The sequence below is a fragment of the Amblyomma americanum genome, chromosome 3, assembly GCF_052857255.1.
Source record: "Amblyomma americanum isolate KBUSLIRL-KWMA chromosome 3, ASM5285725v1, whole genome shotgun sequence".
Classification (NCBI taxonomy): Eukaryota; Metazoa; Arthropoda; class Arachnida; order Ixodida; family Ixodidae; genus Amblyomma; species Amblyomma americanum.
In genome coordinates this window covers 121,901,330-121,921,218 of record NC_135499.1, presented here as the reverse complement: position 1 = coordinate 121,921,218, position 19,889 = coordinate 121,901,330, and the positions used below count along the sequence as shown (strand labels likewise).

General features: G+C 49.4%; 1 pseudogene; it reads right to left on the bottom strand.

Moving 5' to 3' along the window:
• Nucleotides 1-2,002: 2,002 nt before the first annotated feature.
• Nucleotides 2,003-19,064, bottom strand: LOC144124075 (uncharacterized; annotated as a pseudogene).
• Between the last annotated feature and the right edge of the window lie 825 nt (nucleotides 19,065-19,889).

The window sequence follows — 19,889 nt, the reverse complement described above, 5'->3', positions numbered from 1 at the left end:
CTAAAACTGGTCGAACGAAAGTAGTATATGCGAGAAGCTTTGTCGATGTGGGTGCAAGGCGCAGACATCTTCGAAGAAAAAATAGTTTGCGTAATGCTTTCGAGGTTATGCTAGCAATGTGCGCATCCCATCTGAGGTCAGAAGTTAGTGTGGTGCCTAAGTACTTATGCTGGTGAACTTTCGTCAGTATTCTGCCATTAACAAAGTACGGAAAATCATAAGGTTGCCTTTTTCTTGTTACCGTCATGCAAACAGATTTAGTCGTGTTTACCGTCATTTGCCATGTTTTGCACCATTCGGTTATTTTGTTCAATGAATCGCTGAGTGAAATGTGGTCTTCGTAGCTGTTAATTGTTTTATAGATAATGCAGTCATCGGCGAAGAGTTTGATGTTAGAATCGATATTGTTGGTTATGTCGTTGATGAAAATTAAAAATAACAGTGGCCCCAACACGGATCCTTGAGGTACACCTGATATGACGGGTACTGTCGCAGATTCCATGTTCTGAAACAGTACGAATTGTGTCCGGTTTGATAAGTAATCTGAAATCTAATCTAAAATTTCCCCATCCCCGATGGCACCCCGTAACTTTGCTATTAATTTGTTGTGGCAGACGCGATCGAATGCTTTAGAAAAGTCCAATAATATAATGTCAGTCTGGCTACAGTTATTGATGGCGAATGCAAGGTCATGCACAACCTCTGTAAGCTGTGTGACGGTTGATAGCCCATGACGGAATCCATGTTGGTTTGGAGATAACAGATAGTGTGTATCAAGGAAGTTTGTTAGGTGTTAAAGGATGATATGCTCGAGCATCTTGCAAGCCGTGCTGGTGAGAGATATTGGTCTATAGTTCGATGGTAATGTGGTGTCTCCTGTTTTGTGTATTGGTATAATCTTTGCCTTCTTCCAGTCGTCCGGTAAAGTTGATGACTCGAGAGATTTACGAAATATTAGACCCAAGTATCTGCTGCACCATTCTGCGTATCGTTTCAAGAAATCGTTTGGGATATTGTCTGGTCCGGGTGATTTTTTAGGGTCAAGCGTGAGTAATAGATTAAAAATGCCGGCATCTGATATGATTAAAGGGTCAATGCGTGATGTTTGATTGCCGTAAAAGTCCGGAAGATTACCGTCATCTTTTGTGAAACTTGAGTGAAAAAACGTGTTGTACGCATTAGCATTGTTAGCTCTATCTTCTGGAGACAAGTCGGATAACGGGTTCTTAGCTGGACGGAAATGGTTCCAAAATCTATGCGGGTTGTTTGTCAGAAAGTTAGGCAGTGTTACATTAAAGTAGTGTTTCTTGGCCCGATTGCCTATCTCTCTGAACTTCGCGATTGCGCACGCTAGTTTTGTAGTTTTAGAAGGACATTAACCATGATTTTGGATAGAAATACGCAACCTTTTCACATGAAGTTTAGCGTGGATAACATCCCTTGTTACCCATGGACTGTTTCTTTGTGGACGCTTAGTTTTTAGTGGAACATGATTAGTTATGCAGTGTGAAACCATAGTCTTAAAATGAAGCCAAACCCTGTTAATATTGATTGAGGGGTCGGAGACCATTTCACTGAATGCTTCAAATTCATGTGCGAGGTAGGTTAATATGCTGGTATTATCAGCCTTATCGAAGTTCAGTGTTGTCTTTACATCGGATCGTTTTTGTATTGAGCAGTCTAGAGGTAACAAACATAATGGTATGTTGTGATCAGAGATGCCTTCGATGATTTCTGTCTGCGCTTGGTGTACTGGAAAGTGATCACTGATTAGTATAAGATCGAGTATATTGTTTGCTGATCCTTGCTTGCGCGTCGGTTCTAGGATAATTTGGTGGAGATTAAAGGATAGCATTAAGTTAAAAAGAGCTTCTGAAGGTGATGATGTGTGTTGCATAGTTATCCAGTCCACGTCCGGAAGGTTAAAGTCACCCATGAGAATGATTCTAGTGCTGCAAGAATATTGTTGAAGGAAGTCATGAATGACAGAAATGCACTCATCTCCTGAAGAGGGACTCCTATACAAACAGCCTACACAGACAGTAGTATTGTTGCAGAGAAGTCTGCAGAATACGCTTTCAGCACCCGACACATCTGGGAGCATAACAAACGGCAGGGTTTTCTTTATCAAGAGAGCCACACCACCGCCACGGGAGTCTCGGTCTTTCCGAATGACTGAGTAGTTGGGTGGTGCGATTTCATGACTCGAAATTTCTGGTGAAAGCCAAGTCTCCGTGACGGCGACAATATCAGGTTCCCGATCAATTAATAAGTTTTCTAAAGATTCTACTTTGTTTACTATGCTCCTTGCGTTTACATTTATGATGGTCAGTGCTTTAATCGTGCTCTTCCCCGTGTCGTTGGTGGGCTCCTTTTTTCGACTGTCTCCTCCTGCTCTTCGTTTTTTTTCAGCGGAACTTTGTCGTTCGTTTCATGATCCCAAACAAAGGTGCAGCTGTTTATAAATAATTTGTCGAAGGCAAGCGAAACTTTGTCCCCTTTTTGTCGATTTTCTTTGGCACCGTTCCACAGTTATTTCTGATTTCTCGAATTCTCGGAGAGAAATCTTCCCCAATGGCATATTTCGTGTCTTTAAGTTTAAAACCTTGCTTCAGTATTGCTGACTTGTTACGGGCATCCAGGAGTTTAAAAATTACCGGTCTATTCTTATTAGCCTGCGGCCTGCCTAACCGGTGAATACGTTCAAAGGCAACTGGATCGAGCTTTAGGGTATCTTGAATGATACTTTTGTTGACAGCCTGCTCCAGAGTTTCGGTTGATTCTTCTCCATCTTCTGGTAGTCCATAAACAATTAAGTTTGATCTCCTGCTTCTGTTCTCAAGATCATCTATCTTTTTTTCCAGTGATTCTATTACGTGATTCATGCGAGAAATCTCAGTTTGACAAGACTGCACTTTAGTTTCTAGAAGTGTTATGGCATCTAACTTGTTTTCGATGTCTGTCAGCCGTTTTTCTTTTATTTCTTTAATATCTTCCGCAATATCCTTCAGTTGTTTAGCGATTTGTGCCATTTCAGGGCCGGGATTTGTTTCGACGTCCCCTGATAACAGGAGGAGTTTGCACAGGAATACAGCAACATCAAACACTTCAAGACACAGCTGCGGGCACGGCAGCACTACCAAGAAACGGTCGCTAGAGCGGAAGCATTTGCCAAAACGCCTGCTCACCTGCACAATGAAGACGAAAGGATTAGCGCACCGCATGCTAGTAGTGCCGCCGAGCCCACTGCCGATGCAATTCCTGGGAAGGGTATATGTAGCCCATTCATGTGGTGGCGCTCCCAGCAGATCATGCGTAGAAAGGTGCTCGCACGATGCTGCTCCCGGATAATGTGGTCGAAGAAATTCCGCTGACGTCAGGGAATCGCACGCATGGAAACGAGTTCCGTTCACCGGCGAGGTCACCCAGGCTATCTCGGTAGGTTCGATGCCGCTGGCAGTACCGTGAAAAATCAGTCCAAGGGCGAGCTGCACAATGAAGACGAAAGGATTAGCGCACCGCATGCTAGTAGTGCCGCCGAGCCCACTGCCGATGCAATTCCTGGGAAGGGTATATGTAGCCCATTCATGTGGTGGCACTCCCAGCAGATCATGCGTAGAAAGGTGCTCGCACGTTGCTGCTCCCGGATAATGTGGCCGAAGAAATTCCGCTGACGTCAGGGAATCGCACGCATGGAAACGAGTTCCGTTCACCGGCGAGGTCACCCAGGCTATCTCGGTAGGTTCGATGCCGCTGGCAGTACCGTGAAGAATCAGTCCAAGGGCGAGCTGCACAATGAAGACGAAAGGATTAGCGCACCGCATGCTAGTAGTGCCGCCGAGCCCACTATATCGGCGGAAACCTGAACCGCGCCTTAAGGGAAGGGATAAAGGAGGGAGTGAAAGAAGAAAGGAACAAAGATGTGCCGTAGTGGAGGGCTCCGGAATAATTTCGACCACCTGAGGATCTTTAACGTGCACTGACACCGGCCCCGCCGCGGTGGCTCAGTGGTTAGGGCGCTCGACTACTGATCCGGAGTTCCCGGGTTCGAACCCGACCGCGGCGGCTGCGTTTTTATGGAGGAAAAACGCTAAGGCGCCCGTATGCTGTGCAATGTCAGCGCACGTTAAAGATCCCCAGGTGGTCGAAATTATTCCGGAGCCCTCCACTACGGCAGCTCATTCTTCCTTTTTTCAAAAGAGCTACAACTGGGGCTAGTTGGAAATGCATCCTTGAAGGTATTGGTGAACGCTACCAAAATACGGAAAGGGACGAAGCACTTGTCTTGTGTGTTCGTCCCTTTCCGTATTTTGGTAGCGCTCACCAATACCTTCCTTTCTTCTTTCACTCCCTCCCTTATCCCTTTCCTTACGGCGCGGTTCAGGTGTCCAACGATATATGAGACAGATACTGCGCCATTTCCTTTCCCCAAAAACCAATTAATAAAAAAACACTGACACCGCACAGCACACGGGCGCCTTAGCGTTTCTCCAGCCTTCTTTTTCTTCTGTTCAAAAGGGGCTTCACTTGCCTGAAAAACTGTTCCTTGATGTAACTGGTATTTTAAATTAGAGTTCTGCGCGCAGTGAGCAGGTTTTCTTAATACCAGATTTGTGCTTGCAAGGCTTAAAGGTAAGCAATGGAATTTTGACTCAACCAGGTTTGGTCACTGCCTCAGGAGAGCGGGCTGTTTTGCTGGTCGTTCAGTGCACGTCATGTTGCCTAAGCGTGTTTCTAATAACTGTCCAAGAGCTACTCGTCGGCTTATGTGATCTGAGTGAAGAGCACAAATGATACCTATTTCAGTACTGGCTGTTAAGCAGAGATTTGATGATCATGATGCACATGCTTACCTTTAACGCGGATTTTTAACGTGCAACGACATCGCACGCACACGGTCGCTTTTGTGTTCCGCCTCCATCGAAACGCCGCCGTCGCGGACGGGTTAGAACCATGGTACACGGGCTCGATAGCCGAGTGCCCTGAGCCACCGCGGCGGGTCGCCACGTACCTTAAAACCCTGTTGAGGTGAAAAGCCTCGCCATCAGCACAAACCCGTCGCCGAAACGCGGCACGCAAATGACGCCACCAACCCTCCGGAGCAATAGGCTGCCGGCGGCCCTACCGCCACGTACTGTTAGAAACCTTGTTGAGGTGTCCACTGACCCGGGGAGCTAGTTATGCGCATTTCCTTTCCTCAAAATCAACCCAGCATAATTATTCCGTTGCTTTTGAGAAAAGGTAAGGCGCAGAAATGCGCCAGGCCAGTTTGTCGGTGGACGCCACCGCGCTGTGAGCGCTACATGGCAACAGACCCCATCAGCCACTTATACGTGCGCTCGCATTTACACACATCGCATCATAAGAACACTTCATAACACATCATAAAAACTGCGCACCTGCCACATAATTTTCTTTTTATTGCGTCATGGTATAAGCGGTGTTTGTTATGATGGTTGAAAGAAGAGGTGGATGTGCAGTGTTTAAAACCGCCCCCTTTAATACGTCGGTAACTAATAACTGCTGTTTAGGACTATTATCGTGTTGATTTCAGTTACCTTTCGGCATGCTGATGTATATAGTTTTAGCTGACCGGTTTTACGATGCACACGGTTTTACATGCACACTCTCAGAGGCCTCTCCAAGCCTACGCATCCCCACTTCTAACTGCTTCTCGAGATTTTGGCTCCTCCCTTTCAGCAAATCGTTGAGACCAGCATGAATAACGAAAAGGTGTTCGCCATCCATGTTGCCCCCTAAGAGCTCCTGGGCTTTGGCGATTACATCTACCATGCACTTTCCTACTGGGCCTCCACCTGCGCCCGCCTGTCCGCCTTCTCTGTCGTGAAAACGCCTCCCTCAACCATCGCTACGTTCGAGTCGCCGACTACCAGAACCCTCCTCCGCTCTAACCGTGTGCTTCCTAACTGCGACTGTTGCCCTCCAGAGCGCACTAACTGTCTCTCCCGTCGCCGTACTCTACTGTCGCGTGTCTCCGTGCCAGTTTTCCCCTATCTGTCTTCTCCACTCAAAACCTGCTGCCCTACAGCACTGTATGATCGACGAACCTCGTCCCCCACCTGACACTGCTCCGAACCGGGGTGCCCTGCCAGCCGTGACTTGAGTGCTTCTACCTGCTCTTCTAGCTGGGCCCGCTTTTACCGCTCCTCTTTCAGCTCGCCCACAATTCGCTCCAACAGGTCGGCATTAGCCTCCTCCCTCTTAAGCGACTCGGCGACCTGCGTTTCTAGCATAATCTGTTCCTCTCGTTCCACTTTCGGGTCCCCTTTGAGTTCCTTAATCCTAGCTGCCCATTCCCCTTTCAATGTTCGAATGGCCTCCTCAAAACGCTTACATATCTTGCACGCGAAGCTAGCCCCATCTGCCTCGGCTAAGCTGCTGAACTTGGTCTCGTCTAAATAGCACCTACGGTCGCACTCCTGGCACTGCACTAACTCCCCGTCCACCTTGACTTTCCTAGCTTTCCGACCCATCGTCCTGCCGACTACGCAACGTAAAAATTCCTACACAAAAACCTTCGCACTCCGCAACGTAAAAGCCCGCCAAAATTCATACACAAAAACACTCGGCACGACGCAACGTAAAAGCCCGCCAAAATTCCTACACAAAAACCTTCGGCACACACACTTCCGCGAGCTTTCCTACCATTACCTTGGTTTAAAACTACCGCTTCTCCACGCCATCCACGTAAATAAGTGCCCTATTTGAAGAGAACTGCATCCTCGCCTTCTCAAGAAGCTCCAGACGTCCTCCCACCGTCTGAGGCCTCCTGGGAACCATGCATGAGTGCAGCTGAGCTGGGCACTGACGCTAGGCTTAGTGCCTCCGCTGCCCCGCTGGCGGAGGTAGCTCTGCCGGCGTCTCTCGTGGCAGCACCTGCCACGCAGTCGACACCTGATCCGCGGCGCCAGGTCCAGCTTTGTTCTCCCGGTTCATCGGTAGATGCACCCCTCCTGCTTTCGCGAAATGCCGGACTGCTCGTGAGTGATCTGCCTCCAGGGCACATGGCCATCAACTCTACACCACCGGATGGGCCTCAATCAGCACGGCATGACGAACAGGGCATTCCAATGGACTTATCGGCACCTCTGCCCGTGCAAAAGTGCCTTTGCGCAACCCACAAGCGTCCCTCAAACGACAGTCAACCGATTCCATCTTCGGCAAGTGATGGCTCCTAAGTTAAGTGCACTCGTCTTACAATCGAGAACTCGGTGGAGCCTACACCCGGATCGTCTTGTTACAAAGTGACCATTAAAACAATGGGCAACAAAAGCCTCACGGATATACCGAACAAGATTTTACAAGCTAACTTGGGCGCGTGCCTCGGAACCCAAGGTTTTCGGGGCTTCACAGCCAGGACAAAGTCCAACAACATTGCAGTGTGGCTTCCGAATCTGACTGCCGTAGAAGGGCTGCAAACGCTCACCAGTATTTCACTGACAAGCGAAATCTCAGTGCCAGTACAAGTGTATTTAGTTGAAGGCTCCGTCTTGCAGCGCCGCGTCGTCTACAACGTCGATATCACTGAGGATCAAACTGCACTCCAGCGTTAGCTGTACTGTCCCACGCACCGTGTCATCCAGGCCGGACGCATGGGAAAGGGGCACTCTTGCATAGTCACCTTGCAAGACCCTCTTACACTACACCAGCCCGTCTGTACTATTATGGCTGTATTTTACGGCCTCTGCCATAAAAACCAAGCGTGGTATATTTCTATAACTGCTTCCGTGCTGGACATGCGCAAATCCTTCCCCTTCACTGCTGCCGGTGCTGTCGGAAGGGAAAGTGGCTTATCGATGCGGCCTTTGTAAATCCGACGACGACCACGAGATAACATCTCCAAGCTGTTCGACAAAACAAAAGGCAACACAACAGGCTCGTCGTCGAATGAGTAAGCATTGGCGAATACAAGACAGTATAACTTCATTGCAGACATACAATCAGTTCGCAGCTCTCCACTGGGATGACGACCAGTGGCTGGAGCTCCCTGAGCACACCTCGCATGATCCTTCAGCTCAGCAGCCTTCTAACGGTACTGTGCGAAAAGAACGCCTCCGAAAACAGCCGACAAAGCAGCGCAGTGTGCCTGAAACACTGCAGGACGATATGGCCGCCGTCGATGAACAAATCGCACGTCTTTTAGCGGAGGTCACCAAGCTCCGGCAACACCGTGAACTGCTCGCTCGATGTAGACAAGCAACGGAATCATCCGTCACATCTATCAATGGCGCAGCAACATCGCCTTCCTGCCGCCCACCAGTGTCATTTCCTGTCGCCTCTTCCCAGGATACAGGAATGCCACTGGACAACTCTGCGACTTCTTTGCTCCGGTTTGTGGTCAACCAGTTGTCCAACCTGATGTCCGTGATTATACAGCGCTTGGGCTAGTAACTAGAAATGGCAAGTTTCAGTCGTGTTGGTGTGCTGCAGTGGAACTGCGGCGGCATTTCCACGAAGGTGGGAGAGCTCAAGACCCGACTACAAATTCACAAGCTCCAGGTATGGGTTATGCTGCTACAGGAAACAAACGCCTTGCCATCGATTCCAGGCTTCAATGCCTACCTGTCTCCTTCAATGATAGACCGCCGTGAACAAACTGCTCCTCCCCGGAAAAAGGCGGCGGTCTATGAGGACTCACGTTTTCCCCATGTACGCTTTGCTCTCGAAAACTGGTGCACGTAGTATCAAGAGGTAGTGGAAGTGGCTGCGAAACATAAGAAGGGAACCATTGTGGTCGTTTCATTTTGCGCTAGACCAGACGGTGTTGCTTCCTCCCGTATTAATCTTGGATGGTTAATAACAAGTGTCCGTCGGCAGTATCACAGGTATCCGATTTTAGCCGGAGGCGACTTTAACGCCCCACACCAAAATTGGGGGTACCCCACTTCAAGCTCTTGTGGCAGGCGTGTGCGGGACGCCTTCACGGATGCCCAATTTGTTCTCCTCAACCATCCTGGGATAGCAAAACGACCAGTGCGTCAAAGTCGCTTCCTATGCTCAAGACTTGACGTGGTGGTCGGGTCCGGGTACTCCCTCCTGGAACATGGAGCCAGACTGCTGGGGAAATGATCCTCACCCTATCATCATCGGTCTTCACGCTTCACATTTCCGACCTTTACGCTACAAATGTTCTGTGATCAACTGGGACAGTTTTCGCTCCTGTATGGACAATCTCTCCCCAGATTCTTCGCCAATCCTTCTTGAGCGCATACAAACAGCGCTCAACAGTGCTACAACTACCACCTGAACTGACGTTGGTCGACCGGCACCAGACCTCGGCCTTCTTAAATTGTGGGCGGCACGCCGTCAAGCAGAGCTGGCTGCTACGCGAGACCCTACTTCGTCGCAGGCACGTACGCGATTGCACTATCTTACAGCTAAGGCACGCAAATATGAACGCGACCTCTCTCGGCGGCAGTGGCATGCGTGTTGCGAACAATTTGCTGCAAATTCCTCGAATGCCTCTCTCTGGCGAACATTCCGTACAATGGAACGTGGTCGCCGTTCGACTGACGCAGCGGCAACCGCATGCTTCACGGCTAACTTGTCGCCAGATGATTTCGCCAAAGAAGCAGCGCGGAAATTTTGCCCAAAGTACGATGCTGTGCCTTCTTCATCCGCTAGTTTAAATATGGCAGGCATCCCAGCGCATATATATCAAATGCCGTCTGATGTCGACGTAGATGGAATTGCGTGTCCATTCTCTATGCCTGATTTGCTGGCTGGAAGAGATGTTGCGAAACGGAAAACAGCGCCCGGCCTGGACAATATTCAGTACAAGGTGTACAAGAACCTGAGTAGCGCTGCACTCTCTCAACTACTTGACACCATAAACAAAGTATGGTTGGATGGCGTAGTGCCCGAGAGCTGCAAATCCGCTGTCGTAATTCCTATCCCGAAACCAGGAAAGCCTCCAACGGACCTTCAATTTGCGACCTATCTCCTTAACTCCTGCGCTGTGCAAGCTGGCAGAGAAAATGCTAGCCACACGATTGTCATGGTGGCTAGCGCAGCATGGTTTTTATCACGCAGCACAAATCGGCTTTCGTCCATATATTGGTACAGAGGACAGGTCTTAGCATCTGCAGTTTTGTCATCTATCCGCAGCCGCAATGTGCGTACTGTTTTAGCAATGGACGTTGAAAAGGCATATGACAACATCAGTCATGCAGCCATTCTGAACTCCATTGACATGCTTCATCTCCCTCTGAGAGTGCGTAGTTTTGTCCAATCATTTTTGGAAGGCAGAAAATTTGCAATATGCCTATGCGGCGAAGCGGTCGGATCAATTGTTCCTCTCTGCGGCGTGCCCCAGGAATCAGTATTGTCGCCAACGCTATTTAATATTGCTTTCATCCCGCTGGCTTAGCGCTTACATGACATCGGTGACATAAAGTTTCTTCGATCAGTACGCTGACGACATCACAGTGTGGAGTACTCACCAAGATCTCCGTACTCAGGAGGCTGCCCTTCAATCTGCCTTGGATGTTACCGGTAATTACGCATCATCCATCGGACTTCAGCTATCCGTGCATAAAACAGCATACACGTCAGTCGCCAACCGCTGGGGACGCCGTAAACTTGCCGCAAGTCCAATCCGTCTTTGTCTATCAGGCACCCCACTACAGGAAAGTCCGAGTGTAAAAATACTTGGCTTAATGATTCACCAATCAGGATCAGCGACTGCATGGCTTTCTCAGGCAAAAAAGCAAGCTATTCGGTCTTTGTGTTTGAATAGAAGAATTGCCCCTAAAACTGGTGGCGCAGGCTCGTTCGTTGCACGGCAATTGGTGAGGGCAGTTCTGCAGCCACGTATTTTTTAACAAGCCCAGTTTCAACATCTTACAAGAGCCCAATGGGATCGCCTTGAAGCCGTGGACCGAGAGGCTATGAGGACCATTACGTGCCTTCCACGCATCACACCGGTCATAGCTTTACAAGAGAATGCGCAGCTCAATACCATTGATGAGCTGGTGCAGCAGCGCCGTGAAGCGCGCAGCCTTAAGGCCAGTCTATCCCACTCCACGCATGCACTGAGGACTTATGCAACGTCATACTGCATTCTTCAGCCACCAACGCCAGTTCTTCCCCCATGGAAGTTTGTACCACTCAGCGACAACAAGCCAACAGAAAATCGCCGGCCAACATCTGCTAATTCGGCATCGTTGTTTCGCCAGAAATTTGAGGAACAAGATGTTCGCCTTCGTAACGGATCCATTGTCTACGTAGACGCAAGCATACAAGACATCAAAGCAACAATAGCTGTCTACTGCCCGTGCAGACCTGCCCTGAATCAAACCTCTCGGTTTCAGCTTACGTAACCCCCTTCGTCCTTTTTTGCTGAACTCTTTGCAGTTGAAGAAGGACTCTGCTCCGTGGCCGACATAACTATGCTCCCTGCGGCCAGCGTTGTCATCGCCACTGACGCCCTTCAAGTTGTCCGGTTGCTACGACGTGTTAGCGGCTGTCAAACAATATGTCAGGACATCCACCGGCTCGCGGCACGCATCCCGCAGCTAGTACGTATTGAGTGGGTCCCACGGGATCTGCTGACCTATCAAAGCCAGGCAGATTTAGCGACCCACCTTGCGAATACAAACTCATCACCACCTCGGCTCTTTCATTTGGACAATTTTACCCTCCTTTAATCAAGAAAGGAACTCCTCCGGCGCCGCACACGTGCTCTCATCCCTCCGTGTGCGGTAACCCCTCCCCGCAGTCTTACCCGTGCAGAGGAGGTTGCGCTTAGGAGGATCCGGGTGGGGGTTGCCCTCACATCAGCCATCACTCGGAAGTGGCCTCAGTACCGAGAATCGTTTCCTCAGCCAGGGTGTCCGAAATGCAAACATGAGGACATTGAGGCTGACATTCATCACTTACTGTGGGACTGCCCAGCTCTCAAGCCTACAAGGATCCGGCACCTGATGGTAGCGGGTATTTCACCAAGCAACCCTGCTTAATACGGAAGGAAGGCCTCAGACGTTGCTGGCACATACCCACTGCGGGGGAGTAGCCAAGACACAGGCGGTTGATTTCTAGATACAGGAAACTTTTTACGGGGAAAGGAGTGGTAATAGTATGTAGTCTGATAGATGGGAAGACGGAAGGACAGGGGTACTGTTAACTTTGAGATCGAGGACGGGACAATGGCTTAATGTGCATAATAGTATACAATGCCTGTAGTGTTTCAAAGGTCGTACTGACTGAGAGCGGGAAAAAGGAATTAGAATGGGAGTTGCTGCGTTTCTTGAAGAAAATTTTGCACAGCAGAGCGCACACTCCTGTCGCTTCGTCCAAGCAAAGAAGTGCCGATGGAAAGAACAACCCGATGAAAAGAACAACCGATGGAAAGACGCTTCCTCAAATGAGAGAAGCGGCGGCAGAACAGCAGGAAGTGAAAGAGACCTCTAGTCTGCGCGAGCGCCAGTCTTTGCTACTCCAAGGATGCAGAAGATGGTGATATTCGGGAGATGATGTAAGAGTCGAGGCAGCAAATTCCTGAAATATTTTTTAGCTGCGAAACCTCACCGCAGCTGTATATGCACACGTTGGCAGGACAGCAACAATCGGGCCGCAGAGAGAGGCTCTTGCTAAAGAATCTGCAACCTCATTTAAGTAAAAGCCCATATGGCCAGGTACCCAAAGCAACCTTACCGAATTTAGATGGAGCGTAATCAGGAACTTAAAGAGGCGTAATGCCCAAGACACACTGGGTGAGGATAATGAAGAGCAAATGGACAGAAAGTCTGTCATAACCACGACCTGGGAAATGGTGGTTTCTAATTTTCGTAAGGCTAAGATTACTGCTAATAATTCAGCCAGAGTAATTGGAGTGAAGTCAGGAAGACGGAGAGAAAAAGACCAATTCAGTTAAGGCGAAAAAATTTCCACACCTGCCTTTTCGCGATCCTGCGAGGCATCGGTAGCAATAAACACATGAGAGGGAAAGGACCTTTGGTGGTCCTGCAACAGACCATGAAGAAGCGTGAAGGGCTGCAGCCTTGCATTCGATGGGAAAATGTCATCGAATTCAATCTGGACAGGTGATGAGTTGTTATACATTTGGCGGAAATCTGTGAAATGAATATTTGTGGTATCAAGGAGGGACTGCATGTAACATATCTGTGTAGTATGAAAACGAGACTAGGCGGAACTAAAAAAGGCGGACGGTTGACTAAGAATTATTATACTGGAAGCGTGAAGAGGAGAGTCGCACAATTTTAAAAATGTTTGAACTGTTAAAAGGCGAAACCTAGCTGATAACGATGGGATTCGCGCCTCAAGGTGCGGAACAGCATTGGCGACATATTTTGGAAGCGCCAGACAAAGGCGCAACGCCACAGGCTCCAACAGCACAAGAGGTCGAAGCTTATAGGCAGGAGCTCCTGAGAATAAAACACACCCGAACTCCAAAATTGGGCGGACGTACATTTTATAAATAATCAGAACTGTATGCCTTCTCACGCCTGACCTTGCACTACAAAGTCTGCGTAGGATGCCATTGGCCCGAACTCCTTTTGCAGAAACTTGCTCCATGTGTGGCAGCCAGGATAGAGTAGAGTCATATATTACTTCGAGATACTTCACCGTCTGAACTTGAAGTATGTTATTTCTATAGACCAGGCAGATATTTACAGGAACAGAAACCAGAAATACTAACAATGCGCATTTCTTCACATTGAGGGACAGATGAATTCTTCCTAACCAGTTGTCAAGAACATTGAGGTAATTTTGCATGGTTCGATAAAGAGTGTGAATGTCACCTGCTGATGCAAAAAATGCAATATCGTCGGCGTACACATAAGTTTTCACATTTTGAATGCACAGAATTGAGCTTAGAAAAATGTTAAAAAGAACAGGCGAGAGAACTGATCCTTGCGGTACTCCTCCTGTCTGTGGAAATCTCCTTGAGAAAAAAACCATTTTGGCAGCAGTAAAATTCTGTATTTTCCAAAAAAACAGAAATCCAGTCTACAAAATAGCTAGGGAAGTTCAGTTCCTGTAATCTTAGTAATAGAGTCGAGTGCCCCACGCTGTCGTATGCTTTACTGACATCCAAGGTGACAAGCGCAGCAAACTGTTTTCTATTGCGAGCTAATTTAATACGACTCTCTAGATCAGAATGAGCACACTAAATTGAACCACCCGGCCTGAAACCAATTTGACATGGATTCAAGAGAGCATTTTCCGAAATGAATGACATGACGCGGCTGGGAAGGACCCTTTCCACCAATTTCACTAGGTTCGATGTTAATGAAATTGGGCGTATGTAGTGTAAAGTTAATCCCTCCCCTTGTTTTTAAGCAATGGAACTATTTCCGCAAAAAGCCACTAATGAGGTATCCATGGACCTTTAATAGAATGGTTAACTGGAGCCAACAGGTCTTCAGGAGATTCATTGAACAAAATTTTGATCATAGATGAAGTGACCTTATGGGGCCCGGAGCCGCTGGGGATAAGCGCAGAACAATTTGCGACAGCTCAGGCATAGAGACCTCAGTGAAATCACTTGAGGTGGATGTGAATATAGCAGGAGAAGGTAGAGCAGATGTTAAGCGAAGCTCTAGGCCACACGCAAATATCCTCTAAGGCCTTTGCGATATCAGCGCAGGGGACTGAACGAGGGATTCAATGTTGGCAGCCGGGGGAATCACCTTGTTGCGCCTCATGAAATTAAACAAAGCTCGTTTATTTCCTGACTGTGAAAGGAAATCATAATGATTTGTATTATACTCCTCCTTTGCACGGGCGACAGTGCGCTTATATGTTGCTGCAACATACTTATAATCCAACCAATTTTTTGGCATTGATTGATGAGAAGTTTCTTCCAAGCTGCTTTCCGTCGTCTGTATGCACGCGTGCACTCAGCATTCCACCAATTGTTCGTGTTTGCACCCTTGGTTCTCTTAACCAAAAATTCAGACTTTTGTCTTGCATGGTCCAGTACTGAACATAGATGCGCAGCCTTGCTTTCGGCATTTGTCTGAGCGCAAGGGGCTGAAGTAATTTGGAGGGCTGATTTTAGCGTGTATTTAAAGCAACTGTAATTTGTTAACGTGCGATGATGTCGCTCAGGAAGAGTTAATTTACACTCAAACTTGAAACTAATCGGTAGATGATCACTGTTTGTTGCACAGTCAACAGGCGCCCAAGACATAACAGAGACTCTTGGGGAGAAAAAAGTTAAATCCGAGGCAGAGCGTCTTTGACTCCGAACAAACGTAGGTAATCTGGAATTGTTGCAGATCAAGTTGTTGTCAGAAGCCCAATCAAAGAGTCTAAAACCAAAGCTGTCTGTTTTAAACCCCCACGTCACTTGGTGTGAATTGAAGTCTCCAAGTAATAGAACCTGAGATCGGCTACTAGACATAAGTGAGTCAAGGGGCCGAGTGTCACGCACACCAGACGGGAAATTAGCTACCGTAAAGGGCTGCTGACCTGGGAAACTGAGGTCAACCGCAAGGATTGCACATTCATTGTCCGCATATTGGAAGGAAATACATTCCCTGTGGCAAAACTTTGTAGAGATGACCACTAACAACCCTCCCCCTCTTGATGACCGGTCAAGCCGGAAGGGACGGTAATCCTTGAGATGATAATTGAAATTTGTAGTTAGCCATGGTTCCTGTAAAGGAACTAAATCTGGTAGAAGCTGATTGCATAGGCAATTTAAATCTGTTGAAGCTGAAGATATAGATCGACAATTCCACTGGAGTATACTTAGGAACCCTATCTTGGCGGGAGTGCCGCAGCCGCGACTGCCTTTTCTAGAATCCTGGTCTTAGCATTTTGACTTGCGTTACTTTTCTTTGTATTTGACTGGGGCAAGATGGACCTGCAATATTCAGAGATCGCGCCCTTCGTTTCTGGGCGCGATCAGACTCCATATCCATACAGTACATAGAGGATGCGTCTCTAATGCTGTTCGAAGGAGAGACCTGAGAGGTCTTTTGTTGCTGACATTGTTCTTGGCCCTGCGGAGCGGAATCGAAAACTACAGAAGGAGGATTAGCTGCAGAAGCCAACGAAGGCAAGAGCGGAGCGGTGGACACCTGCAGAAGATTGGTCATCTGAGGAGCTGTCACCTGCGAAATGCACGTGGACACGGTTTCCATAATGCGATCCATTGCATTTGCCACAGCCTTCTCAACTGCCGCTGTAATAGCCTGGGACCAACTAGAATCCATTATGGGTGGGCATTTGGCGGCCACACTAGAGTAGCCTGAAGCTCTCTCCTTGACTGCGGCAAAAGCCTCTCTCCGCATGCATCTGCGCTTGTCTATAAGCTCAAGCAACTGATCTTCTTGTGCTCGTGCAGGACAGTAAGGCGAATCAGCAGCGTGAGCACCACTACACAAACACCATTTCTCTTGCTGTTCAGGACATTCCTCTCTGCAATGACGTTCCCCACAGGCACAGCAGCGTAAGGCTGATTTGCAGGCTTGCCGCTGTGGCCAAATCGCCAGCAGTTTTGACACTGAAGGGGCCGAGAGTTAAAGGAATCTACTCGAAAAACCAAAGGCCACGCCTTAATCTCTGACGGGCAAAATATTCCTGCAAATGTGGCAATGACGGACTCCGTAGGAACTTTTATTCCGTCAACCATCCTGCTGAGTTAAACTTTCCTTCTGCCCTCCTTCCGGTGGGAACGGCTTTTAGCACTACGAAGAGTACTTCAGGTCTTCGTCCGGCGACACGTTGCCGGTTGGGGCAGTAATTCCAGCTTCTCAAAGCAAAACTTATTTATTAAAGACGGCACTGACATAAAAAGACAGGTGAGTAAAAGGCAGTTTAAAAAAAAGGGCAGTTTAAAAAAAGGCTGTTAAAAACGGCCGAGCTTGAGACTCGGCGCGTTCGTCCCAAGTCGTCGTTTCCCGCGGGTTTTAACCCCTTCGATAATTGGGCGGAGCTTGAGTAATCTGGCTCTCGCCCAATTTGGACCAATAGCAAAGCAAATGCATCGTATGTACTAGTGGGCGGAGCCCAGGGCCCGCCCCGGGCATGATCGCTCCTGGTAGCAGGTGCGGGGGGGGGGCATTGTCCTCGTGGGCTGTCGCGAGCCCACTGGAATGCGCAGCTCTCACCCTAAGCGGGCGTCACGCCTCGGCGTACATTCCTCGCTTCCCCGTGGGCTGTCGCGAGCCCAGTGGAATGCGCAGCTCTCACCCTAAGCGGGCGTCACGCCTCGACGTACATTCCTCGATTCCCCCCCCTTCCGCGGGCATGATCGCTCCTGGTAACAGGTGCGGGGGGGGGGGGGGGGGGCATTGTCCCCGTGGGCTTCCACTTAACACCTCCCCACCAAGAATGTTGGGGGGACACTTGCTGTACAAACAACATACCGAAGCCCACAATAGCACAAAGAATCCGGGCTTCAACAACATACAAAACACGCGAAAGCACAGGGGACCCGGCCTCCACTGGTCGCTGTACCAACAAAAAAATGTTTCTGCGTCCTACTAACAATTGGGAAGAAAAAAAAACATGCTAGGGAAGATACCTTCAGGCATGCAGAAGCAAGCATAGTTTACACATTTCATTTGCAGGATGACAAGCACAAATGAAACCCTCTGGTAAAATCAGAAAAAGTATACATGCAACAACACTGGAAGTAAATACCGAATGAAGAAAACATACAACTCCAGTTCTCATGAAGTGGCTTATACGCCGCAACGGAAAACAGTTCACACAGAACATAATTAGCACACTGGCATGAGACTGTCCGACCATCTTCAGTGTCTTTTAGCAGTAACCTGCTCATGTTCCCCCACTCTCACCCCCTGCCTCGTTGTGTGCTCGAGCCACAAGTACATCTTTACACCTATCGCCACCCGGCAGAGTGAGTTAAGGCTGGGATCTTTAGGCGTTTGTATTTATCCACCAGGATCGAACACGTGGCCCGATGGCATAAAACTGGAGATTACTTGATGCAGCGTGCACCATTCTGGCATTTGTCCTGCTCTCCGATTGCATTGCTCATCTTCTACCTCGGTGGAGCCGCCGACAGTCTGCGCATATGGGGCGCAAGCTTCCTCGAACGGCTCAAAATGCTCATATCGAGAGGGCCTTTTAGAATGTGGCATGGTCGGCTCATTGCATTCATCATCACCGGCCTCTAGGTTTGCGACCCGCCAGTTGCCCAGACCCGTAATGAGATCGCAGCATGGGTCGCGGTTCGCCGCTGTAAGCGGCATTGTAACTTTGCTTCTCTCAGGGCGTGGAGCAATTTTACCGTCGTCGTTGCTGGGACTCCACTCATCTTCCGCCCAACTTATCGCCGCGTAAGACGAGTTTTCCGGCTCCAAACAGTCGCGACTACCCAGCTGTGGGGCTGGCTTCTCCAACGCAGCTGTGAGTGCTGCGCATGCTGTTTGCACGCACACGCCGCTTTCGCCAAACGCTGTCTTGCCTACTGGCGCTTCTACTGGCAACAACGTGTCACACTGGGCAACCCGTCCGGCAAGGCAGTCCGTGCCGTTTCGCTCATCAGCGCCATTAGCCTTACTAACCACATGCTCGGCTGCTTCGCAATATTCGGCCTGCATGGTCTGATCGCTGGTCGAATTTTTCCCGGGCACGTGCGCAGAGCCCACCTCCGCTCTAGGGATCAAGGGGTGCTGGTGTGTGTCAACACCCGTGGTTGACTGCACAATGTGCGGCTCCTCGACTCTACTGATCGCTGCACCGTCTGGAGGAACCTGATTCTCCTCCTGACTGTCCTGAATAGGCACCGAATGAATGCCGCTATCCTCTTTAATCGCCGCATCGATCAGCGTTTGATCAGCGTCGTTTGCGACGATAGTGCATGACTGTGTCTGCGCCGTCTTCAGCGGTGCACGCGCCGCTCTCCGTGAGCGTTCCTCCTCCTCAATTCTCTTCCTCTCCTGCCGTAGCTTCTCTTCGGCTACCGCTAACTGGCGCTTGAGCTCTTGGATAATAGCGTCGCCTCGCTCCTTTTCCATGGCCCGCTCGGCCTCTGACATTTCTGCGCGCTCAGCGCCATACTCATAGTCGTATCGACCTACCCAGCCTATAGTAGCCATTGTGACTTGTTTACGTCTAACCCTGCGGCTCAAGCACTCCCGAGGCAAGTAAAGTGAGAATGGGGAAACTCACTCCATTGTCGGGCTGTCGGCCATGTCACTTGCTTCGTGGCAGCAGCAAGTCACGTCCTGAGTCGCAGACGTGTTGCCGGAATCCAGAGCCCGCCGTAGACCTATCGCGTCCTCCAAGCCGATGAAGTCGCCAGCCACAGATGCCGCCGAAGACACCGCGCTTCGCTCCGTCGGTCCGCTTCTCTCGCTCCTCGGCAGTGACGTGGATCCTTGACTCCGAGACCTCGCCTTGACTTTGGTCCCCGGGGCTTCTCCCCAAGATTTTGTGCCCCGTCAATCTTCAGGAAGGTACTGCCTCCAACCGCTCTGCAGGAAGCCGCTCAGACGATCCTGGTCACGGCACCAGTTAAGCTCCCCTGCTCTCCTTCGATGGGTACGGCGGTTAGCCGTACGAGGAGTACTTCAGGTCTTCGTCCGGCGACACGTTGCCGGTTGGGGCAGTAATTCCAGCTTCTCAAAGCAAAACTTATTTATTAAAGACGGCACTGACATAAAAAGACAGGTGAGTAAAAGGCAGTTTAAAAAAAAGGGCAGTTTAAAAAAAGGCTGTTAAAAACGGCCGAGCTTGAGACTCGGCGCGCTCGTCCCAAGTCGTCGTTTCCCGCGGGTTTTAACCCCTTCGATAATTGGGCGGAGCTTGAGTAATCTAGCTCTCGCCCAATTTGGACCAATAGCAAAGCAAATGCATCGTATGTACTAGTGGGCGGAGCCCAGGGCCCGCCCCGGGCATGATCGCTCCTGGTAGCAGGTGCG